General features: G+C 45.0%; 2 non-coding genes across 2 annotated transcripts; both read right to left on the bottom strand.

The window, feature by feature from the left end:
• Window positions 1-4,632: 4,632 nt before the first annotated feature.
• On the bottom strand, window positions 4,633-4,715 carry TRNAL-CAG (transfer RNA leucine (anticodon CAG)). Its single transcript has one exon. It is a non-coding gene; the product is annotated as a tRNA-Leu (tRNA).
• Window positions 4,716-8,409: 3,694 nt separating this feature from the next.
• Window positions 8,410-8,492, bottom strand: TRNAL-CAG (transfer RNA leucine (anticodon CAG)). Its single transcript has one exon. It is a non-coding gene; the product is annotated as a tRNA-Leu (tRNA).
• Between the last annotated feature and the right edge of the window lie 2,374 nt (window positions 8,493-10,866).

Raw genomic sequence — 10,866 nt, 5'->3', positions numbered from 1 at the left:
AATAGTGAAGCAAATTCAACAATATATTATAGAATTAAAAAGGGGGTAATATATCTGCGTACATGAAAAAAGTTGGTAAAAGGCATGTAGTGTGTATCACACGGTTTACCACTCGGCAGCTGTTAGCTGTAGATTCAGGTGCTTGCTTCCCTCTGCTGCTGCAGCTCAGTTGATTCTGGGGCAGGACGTCAGTCTTTTCACTCCCAAGGGGATTTCCCTTCATGCAGCCAGGTTCAGCAGCTGGTACTGGGGCTCGGTGAAATCGCTCCTGCTTCCTGGCCGATATGAAGCTGCTCCTGTACCTCGGCAGGTGTATCCTCTGCACAGAGGTTAAAACGCAGCTTGCTGGGGTGCCCTCAGCGTGCCACGATGCAGCAGTGGTGGATTCAATAGGGAAGTTTGAACAGTCTTTCAAAGTCTCTCACAAGTGTCCAAAACAGCACACAGGATGAAATAAAAACAGGACAGGCCAATACATAGACAAAGGCCAATGTAAGCAGATATAAGGCAATAGAATGTTACATCCAACTAGTTTCGTAGAATTAACTACTTCTTCAGGGAAGTCCTGTTTTTATTTCATCCTGTGTGCTGTTTTGGACACTTGTGAGAGACTTTGAAAGACTGTTCAAACTTCCCTATTGAATCCACCACTGCTGCATCGTGGCACGCTGAGGGCACCCCAGCAAGCTGCGTTTTAACCTCTGTGCAGAGGATACACCTGCCGAGGTACAGGAGCAGCTTCATATCGGCCAGGAAGCAGGAGCGATTTCACCGAGCCCCAGTACCAGCTGCTGAACCTGGCTGCATGAAGGGAAATCCCCTTGGGAGTGAAAAGACTGACGTCCTGCCCCAGAATCAACTGAGCTGCAGCAGCAGAGGGAAGCAAGCACCTGAATCTACAGCTAACAGCTGCCGAGTGGTAAACAGTGTGATACACACTACATGCCTTTTACCAACTTTTTTCATGTACGCAGATATATTACCCCCTTTTTAATTCTATAATATATTGTTGAATTTGCTTCACTATTTGGCGTTGTGCGCTGTTTTCTTTTGTTTCCATACTTATGCAATGTTGGGAGCAACATTGGCTTTAGTTAGGGGAAAGTGTAACCCCCTCTCCGAAAGGGTTACTAATAATACTGGTATATGGTTGGCCCCAACCTGGTTGCTATGGGGACTCATACATCACGCAGAGGTATTTGAGGAGGGACTGTTCTTGAAGGTCAGGTTCCAGGAGGTCCAGATGAGCGGAGCCTCAGGGAGTATAGATAAGTAATGTTAATAAGATGATAGCCTAGTCCAGGCCTAACTGTTTGTTATGTTGCAGATAGTGCCAGAACCTTTTGAGTAAGGAGCCCCTCCAGACAGAAAAAGAGTCCTGTACAGTTTCGGTAAAAGGAATACGGCACGCTATAGAGGGTCTCAAGAAAAGAGGGCTCTTGGGTGCCTGTTGATCAGCTCTATCCACGGATCAGCGCTAAAGTTCCTCATCAGTCTAAGTGGAAGTGGCAGTTCCCAAATACAGAAGAACGAAATTAGGTGCCCGCACTGGATTTATGTATCTGCCTCAGGTGCACTGCGATCATCCCCCACTGGAGAGACCTATAATACAGAAGACACCCTCCGAAAACAAGAAGGAACGGGCACTCCAGAGGTCTTCATACAAAAAAGACATTTTAACCAACACAGATCGATGTTTTGGTATTGTGTCAAGCACAATAAGACCTATCAAGATTTCCAGGCGTGGGTCCCTGGCCCGTAAAGTCGGCTCGTCAAACTCAGAAAATGATGTCGCACGGCATCGCGTTGCCATGATAACGCGACGTTATGACGTCATTTAACGTCGCGATGTCGTGTTGCTCTGGCAATAAGATGCCGTGTGACGTCACTTTGGTGACATCCACGGCGTCATTCGATGCTGCGGTTCAGAAGGAGGAGGGGGGCGGAAGCAAGGAGGCAACCGACACATATAAGTGCCTTCCCATCAAGCCTAAATGCCCCAAAACGCAGCAAATGTATATAGGGGCGGACATTTTTGCCATCCCAAAATGTTGCCCCCCAGGCCTAGTGGGCCTAATGGGAAATCTGCCACTGTATCTGTCTTTAGTTTATTACTACTAAAAAATATTTTTGCAATTCATGCTTCCTGTATTCTTTTCATGTGTGTGCCGGGGACAATAATATAATATGAAGGGAATAGGGGTCTCTTTCCGTTCCCACTGCACCTTTATCAGACAACATGTTTTTTGTTTTCTTGTATTTGTGCCGCACAAGTTACCAGAGAGAAACATTTTGTGACTTACGTAATATATAAATAAATATACATATAGACAGACAGACAGACAGACAGATATCTAGTGTGACCGGAGCCTTCTCAGGGGCACCAAGAAACTGCAGACAGGTTTGGTGAGTATCAAGGAATGTTTATTGAGTAATATACTGAATGATCATACAGGAGGGTCAGCGAGCGACTCTGCTAGGGGAGGGCCCAAGCAGCCTTTTTATACACATCCATGGATTGGATTCCTAAAATGCATCAACGGATTGCAGAACAAAAGGCGGATCGCCATTTTAAGACTGATCCGCAGAAATCCACGGACCAAAAGGAACTGGTCGATCAGTGGCGGATCCAAATTCGCCCATCACTACTCAGCACCACCTTATTCTTGTGAAGGAACATGTATGGTTCTCTTGCAGAAAGTGCTTGTAACTCGACAATTCTTCTAGCGGATGTGACGGAAACAAGCAAGATAGTTTTAAGAGTTAAAAGTCTTATAGTGATGTCTTGTAGTGGTTCATATGGCTTATCTGATAGTACTGAGAGTAATAACGGCAAGTCCCACTTTGGTACAACCAGACTGTCAAATTCAATCTGCTACCATTTGGATGCAACACTTGGAAAGGAATTATCGCAATCAACATGGCTCTTGGGCCATCTGCTATCCTGGTGGACAAAGGAATTTTCCTCCGAGTCTTTGTCCATACCTTGGGACACAGTATCAAACATAAAACATAAAACATAAAACATAAACGTATTAAAATATCCGGTTCTATTGGGTCTAGCAGAACCAAACTTCCCAGTTCTCATGGCTGGAACTGGGACACCATATGATCCAAAAAGAGACTTGCTACGACCTATGGAACCGGAGTTACACAAATGCACATTAAATCATTTTTCATTTTAATACAGAAATCTCCGTTAAAAAAGAAATCTCAGCTTTTCACTAAATCCCCATTGAAAACAATGGGCTTCTCAGTCATAGACTTTCAATGGTAAATTGCCGCCATTGAGGTCAATGGGGTTTCTCCGCCATTGAAGTCTATGGGAAATGTCTCGAACTTTCAAGGGGGTCCATACTCCGTCGGGTTGGTCCAGGAGGGCCAAGGATGGTTCTGCAGTGATGCCGGAGCAGTGACTGCAGACACCCCAAACCTTGATCCGCTGGGCCCTCCGGAACCGGAGATATGGAGTATCAAAATACAGCATTTCACACTTAGTCATTTTTCTGAGCCGTTTCTGCCGCCGCCGGCAAAGCCTATGGCGTGACCCGTTCTTCTCGGTACGACCCTTATTGGGGGTCCAGGATTTGGGGACCCGGTTGTGGTCGAGTGGGGGGACGCCTAGGGACTAGGGGCAAAAATAATTTTATTCATAGGGGCCCTAGAACTGTTTATTCCCACGCCACTTGACGTTGACCTTGACTTGTAAGTGATCAAAGCTCTCCTATTGAAAATGTATCCGCTTTGCGGTTTGCGGTCTGGACGGCAGCCAACTTGTTCTTCGAAAGTTACCTCGAGGAACCTCCATTGAAGTCGATGGGCCCATTGAATTTCAATGGGAAACCGCCGCTCTCCCTCTCGGACGCCACCTGCTGGTCTTTACAGGAAACAGGACTAAAACAACAAGATTCTCAATTAGAATGCATGGAGCCCTAATGGCGGCCAATGGGGACCTGCAAAATGGTGCCTGAAAAGGCGGGAAAACTTCACAAAGAGCTATAATCATTAAAGGACTATTAACCCTTGTGCTCCCGGATGGATTCCAGTGTGTGTGTGATGCAGACACTGATTAAACCAGACATTACAATGGAACAGGGGAACAGGGGAATACACATGCACATGTCCTTACAGGGGTTAAATCACTGTTCTGGGTTTTAGCCCAGTTAACCCTTTGACTCCTGGGTGAGGTCAGGGGATGGCCAAATGGGGTGTAACCCCTTTAATCCCGGGCCACCCCCTTTCTCACTCTACAGTTAGTACTTGCATGGGTGACAACAGGAGCAGTATTAGATTAGATTAGATAGATAGAAAGATAGATAGATAGATAGATAGATAGATAGATAGATAAATAGATACTTCATTGCTATTAAAGCTTTTCACAATGTGAGATAAATAATGAAAGGTTTTAGACCGACATATAAAATTATAAGACTTCACTTTATCTCCCCTGTACTTCAGACACCAAAAAATAGATAGTAAACTCATAGACCATGCCTGGAAAATTATATGTATAGCGCTGAATACACAGCCAGCGCTATGTAAAAGTTTTTATTATTTAATGGCAGCTACATATATCAGTTCTGAAATGGAAATGCAATTTGAAAATAACATTGTGCAAAGAACAAAAACAGTTGTCAGAAGTGGGATTCGAACCCACGCCTCCAGAGGAGACTGCGACCTGAACGCAGCGCCTTAGACCGCTCGGCCATCCTGACATACTTAGAAAGTGTTTTTGTCGTACATGAGACTGCATGAAAAAACATCAGAGTTCAAATGTTTATTGTATTGTATGTCTTTATTTATATAGCGCCATAAATGTACATAGCGCTTCACAGTAGTAATACATGTTGTAATCATATAAATAACAAATAATATAAATAACAGGTCATGGGAATAAATGCTTCAGACATAAAAGTAACATTAAGGAAGAGGAGTCCCTGTTCCGAGGAGCTTACAATCTAATTGGTAGGTAGGGGAACATATAGAGACAGTAGGAGGGAATTCTAGTAAGTGTGTCTGCAGGGGGCCAAGCTTTATGTATCATGTGTCCAGGATTATCCAGTGCTATTCATATGCTTCTTTAAGCAAATGTGTCTTAAGGTGGGTCTTAAAGGTGGATAGAGAGGGTGCTAGTCGGGTATTGAGGGGAAGGGCATTCCAGAGGTGCGGGGCAGTCAGTGAGAAAGGTTTAAGGCGGGAGAGGGCTTTAGATACAAAGGGGGTAGAAAGAAGACATCCTTGAGAAGAACGCAAGAGTCGGGGTGGTTGATAGCGAGAAATTAGGGCTGAGATGTAAGGAGGGGCAGAAGAGTGTAAAGCTTTAAAAGTGAGGAGGAGAATTGAGTGTGAGATGCGGGATTTGATCGGAAGCCAGGAGAGGGATTTCAGAAGGGGGACGCGGAGACAGATTTAGGAAAGAGTAGAGTGATTCTGGCAGCAGCGTTTAGGATAGATTGTAGGCGAGACAGGTGAGAGGCAGGAAGGCCGGACAGCAGGAGGTTGCAGTAATCGAGACGGGAGAGAATGAGGGCCTGAGTCAGAGTTTTAGCAGTCGAGTAACAGAGGAAAGGGCGTATCTTTGTGATATTGCGGAGGAAAAAGCGACAAGTTTTAGAAACGTTTTGAATGTGAGAGGAGTATGTGAGAGAGGAATCGAGTGTGACCCATAGGCAGCGTGCTTGGGCTACTGGGTGAATGATCGTATTTCCAACAGTATTGTGGAAGGAGGTAGTAGGGCCAGGTTTGGGAGGAAGTATAAGGAGCTCTGTTTTTGCCATGTTAAGTTTCAGTCGGCGGATAGCCATCCAGGATGATATTCCAGAGAGACATTCAGAAACTTTGGTCTGTATAGCAGGTGTAAGGTCAGGGGTTGAAAGGTAAATTTGTGTGTCGTCAGCATAGAGGTGATATTTAAACCCAAAAGATGTGATTAGGTTACCTGAAGAGTGTGTAAAAAGAAAAGAGAAGGGGTCCCAGGACAGAGCCATGGGGTACCCCCACAGAGAGATCGATAGAGGAGGAGGAGGTGTTGGCAAAAGAGACACTGAAAGTACGATAGGAGTGGTAAGAGGAGATCCAGGATAGAGCTTTGTTCTGAATACCAAGAGTATGGAGAATGTGGAGAAGAGGGTGGTCCACGGTGTCAAATGTGGCAGAGAGGTTGAGTAATATGAGCAGAATGTAATGATCTCTGTCTTTGGCAGCATGGAGGTCATCGGTTATTTTAGTGAGGGCTGTTTCAGTAGAGTGAGCAGTGCGGAAGCCAGATTGTAGAGGGTCTAGAAGAGAATAGGTGTTGAGAAAGTGGAGCAATCGAGAGAATACATGACGTTCAAGGAGTTTGGAGGCAAAAGGCAGAAGGGAGACAGGTCGATAGTTAAGACAGGTAGGGTCAAGCTTGCTGTTTTTGAGTAATTGTATAACGGTTGCATGCTTGAAGGAGGATGGTTAATCAAGGAGGAGGGTTAATCAATCTCTCGAGAAGTATTTAAGGTGCTTTGTCTCTGACTCCCAGTATGACTGGGCAGAATTACTTCCCTGGGCTGAGTATGCCTTTAATTCCTCCAGGAATGAATCCACTCGTGAGACACCTTTCTTTATTAATTACGGATTTCACCCGGCTCGCTATTTCCAATATCTCCTCTGGAGTTCCAGCTGTGGATGAACACATCTCCCTCCTACAGGACTCTTGGGCTAGAATTCAATCGGCACTTAAAAAGGCCTCCTTGACTTCTAAAATCCAGACTGACCACCGTCGCCGACCTGCAACCAACTACAAACCAGGGGAAAAGGTTTGGTTGTCTACTAAAAATATCCACCTCAAAACCCCTTCCCCTAAATTGGCACCTAGGTTTCTGGGGCCATTTCCTATCATGGAGCAAATAAACCCGGTGGCCTTCCTTCTTCAATTACCTCAAAGCATGAGAATTCCTAATGTTTTTCACACATCTCTTCTCAAACCATTCATTTACAGTCCTCTCTTTCCGGACCACACTCTGAGACCAGACCCAGTCCAAGCCATACTGGATTCCCGCCTCTCGAGAGGTAAGGTTCAATTCTTGGTCCATTGGAAGGGCTTTGGACCCGAAGAGAGATCATGGGTATCTCTTAAAGACATTCACACACCTGGGCTTCTCAAACGTTTCCAAAAAGTTTCCGTTCAAACCATGGGAGGATCATCCTGAGGCCGACGGAGGGGGGGTACTGTAAGGATGCGTGGATCGTGGCGCTCACAGCGCGGCCCCTCCTTACCTCCAAATGCCCCCGCTGTCGTGAGACGGCTTCCTCACCTCTCTCAACCTGCTCCCGCTGTGCGGGGGCGCCCCCCTCGTTCCCGACAGACCAGCACTGCCCCGCGGTCTCTCAGGTTTTCTGGCGCTTCTCTCTGGTCCTGGGCGCGCGCTCTCCGACTTTACAGAACGCGTGCCGGGCAAGGATAATTTATTCACTGCCTTAGATCAATTGATCTATCCTAGCACTGGGTGCAATTACCAGGGTCTTCCCCACAGTCCATTCTTTATTATACCAAGAAGCACTACATCCTTGTTATCTGTTGTATTAGCCTGCGTGTGCAGTGGTAAAAGGGATCTGTGGAAGATCAATCTGCTATCTTCCTTTTTAGGTAGGTAAAGGCATATTTTTTTAAACGTTCGGCTTTGTGACAAGCGATCGGCGAATCCGGCCAAGTCCGTTTCCTGGAATTTCTCGCATTTCCCCCCCAAAATCCATTTTGCGGTGTAAAATCCGCAAACGGATTTGGGCGGTTTTAATCCACGTGGATTCATCAAAAACCGCCATTGGATACAATCCACCGATGGATTTGTAGAATCCAATCCACGAATTCAGCAATCCGCCAACGGATTTCTGAATCCAAGGATTATATTCTGCAAACCAAGGTTTCTGATCACTGAAGTTAGGCAAAATCGGGTTGTACTTGCATGGGTGACAACAGGAGCAGTATTAGATTAGATTAGATTAGATAGATAGATAGATAGATAGATAGAAAGATAGAAAGATAGATAGATAGATAGAAAGATAGATAGATAGATAGATAGATAGATAGATAGATAGATAGATAGATAGATAGATAGATAGATAGATAGATGATAGATAGATAGATAGATAAATAGATACTTCATTGCTATTAAAGCTTTTCACAATGTGAGATAAATAATGAAAAGTTTTAGACCGACATATAAAATTATAAGACTTCACTTTATCTCCCCTGTACTTCAGACACCAAAAAATAGATAGTAAACTCATAGACCATGCCTGGAAAATTATATGTATAGCGCTGAATACAAAGCCAGCGCTATGTAAAAGTTTTTATTATTTAATGGCAGCTACATATATCAGTTCTGAAATGGAAATGCAATTTGAAAATAACATTGTGCAAAGAACAAAAACAGTTGTCAGAAGTGGGATTCGAACCCACGCCTCCAGAGGAGACTGCGACCTGAACGCAGCGCCTTAGACCGCTCGGCCATCCTGACATACTTTGAAAGTGTTTTTGTCGTACATGAGACTGCATGAAAAAACATCAGAGTTCAAATGTTTATTGTATTGTATGTCTTTATTTATATAGCGCCATAAATGTACATAGCGCTTCACAGTAGTAATACATGTTGTAATCATATAAATAACAAATAATATAAATAACAGGTCATGGGAATAAATGCTTCAGACATAAAAGTAACATTAAGGAAGAGGAGTCCCTGTTCCGAGGAGCTTACAATCTAATTGGTAGGTAGGGGAACATATAGAGACAGTAGGAGGGAATTCTAGTAAGTGCGTCTGCAGGGGGCCAAGCTTTATGTATCATGTGTCCAGGATTATCCAGTGCTATTCATATGCTTCTTTAAGCAAATGTGTCTTAAGGTGGGTCTTAAAGGTGGATAGAGAGGGTGCTAGTCGGGTATTGAGGGGAAGGGCATTCCAGAGGTGCGGGGCAGTCAGTGAGAAAGGTTTAAGGCGGGAGAGGGCTTTAGATACAAAGGGGGTAGAAAGAAGACATCCTTGAGAAGAACGCAAGAGTCGGGGTGGTTGATAGCGAGAAATTAGGGCTGAGATGTAAGGAGGGGCAGAAGAGTGTAAAGCTTTAAAAGTGAGGAGGAGAATTGAGTGTGAGATGCGGGATTTGATCGGAAGCCAGGAGAGGGATTTCAGAAGGGGGACGCGGAGACAGATTTAGGAAAGAGTAGAGTGATTCTGGCAGCAGCGTTTAGGATAGATTGTAGGCGAGACAGGTGAGAGGCAGGAAGGCCGGACAGCAGGAGGTTGCAGTAATCGAGACGGGAGAGAATGAGGGCCTGAGTCAGAGTTTTAGCAGTCGAGTAACAGAGGAAAGGGCGTATCTTTGTGATATTGCGGAGGAAAAAGCGACAAGTTTTAGAAACGTTTTGAATGTGAGAGGAGTATGTGAGAGAGGAATCGAGTGTGACCCATAGGCAGCGTGCTTGGGCTACTGGGTGAATGATCGTATTTCCAACAGTATTGTGGAAGGAGGTAGTAGGGCCAGGTTTGGGAGGAAGTATAAGGAGCTCTATTTTTGCCATGTTAAGTTTCAGTCGGCGGATAGCCATCCAGGATGATATTCCAGAGAGATATTCAGAAACTTTGGTCTGTATAGCAGGTGTAAGGTCAGGGGTTGAAAGGTAAATTTGTGTGTCGTCAGCATAGAGGTGATATTTAAACCCAAAAGATGTGATTAGGTTACCTGAAGAGTGTGTAAAAAGAAAAGAGAAGGGGTCCCAGGACAGAGCCATGGGGTACCCCCACAGAGAGATCGATAGAGGAGGAGGAGGTGTTGGCAAAAGAGACACTGAAAGTACGATAGGAGTGGTAAGAGGAGATCCAGGATAGAGCTTTGTTCTGAATACCAAGAGTATGGAGAATGTGGAGAAGAGGGTGGTCCACGGTGTCAAATGTGGCAGAGAGGTTGAGTAATATGAGCAGAATGTAATGATCTCTGTCTTTGGCAGCATGGAGGTCATCGGTTATTTTAGTGAGGGCTGTTTCAGTAGAGTGAGCAGTGCGGAAGCCAGATTGTAGAGGGTCTAGAAGAGAATAGGTGTTGAGAAAGTGGAGCAATCGAGAGAATACATGACGTTCAAGGAGTTTGGAGGCAAAAGGCAGAAGGGAGACAGGTCGATAGTTAAGACAGGTAGGGTCAAGCTTGCTGTTTTTGAGTAATTGTATAACGGTTGCATGCTTGAAGGAGGATGGTTAATCAAGGAGGAGGGTTAATCAATCTCTCGAGAAGTATTTAAGGTGCTTTGTCTCTGACTCCCAGTATGACTGGGCAGAATTACTTCCCTGGGCTGAGTATGCCTTTAATTCCTCCAGGAATGAATCCACTCGTGAGACACCTTTCTTTATTAATTACGGATTTCACCCGGCTCGCTATTTCCAATATCTCCTCTGGAGTTCCAGCTGTGGATGAACACATCTCCCTCCTACAGGACTCTTGGGCTAGAATTCAATCGGCACTTAAAAAGGCCTCCTTGACTTCTAAAATCCAGACTGACCACCGTCGCCGACCTGCAACCAACTACAAACCAGGGGACAAGGTTTGGTTGTCTACTAAAAATATCCACCTCAAAACCCCTTCCCCTAAATTGGCACCTAGGTTTCTGGGGCCATTTCCTATCATGGAGCAAATAAACCCGGTGGCCTTCCTTCTTCAATTACCTCAAAGCATGAGAATTCCTAATGTTTTTCACACATCTCTTCTCAAACCATTCATTTACAGTCCTCTCTTTCCGGACCACACTCTGAGACCAGACCCAGTCCAAGCCATACTGGATTCCCGCCTCTCGAGAGGTAAGGTTCAATTCTTGGTCCATTGGAAGGGCTTTGGACCCGAAG

The sequence above is a fragment of the Ascaphus truei genome, unplaced genomic scaffold (assembly GCF_040206685.1).
Source record: "Ascaphus truei isolate aAscTru1 unplaced genomic scaffold, aAscTru1.hap1 HAP1_SCAFFOLD_802, whole genome shotgun sequence".
Classification (NCBI taxonomy): Eukaryota; Metazoa; Chordata; class Amphibia; order Anura; family Ascaphidae; genus Ascaphus; species Ascaphus truei.
This window is presented reverse-complemented; position numbering and strand designations above follow the sequence as displayed.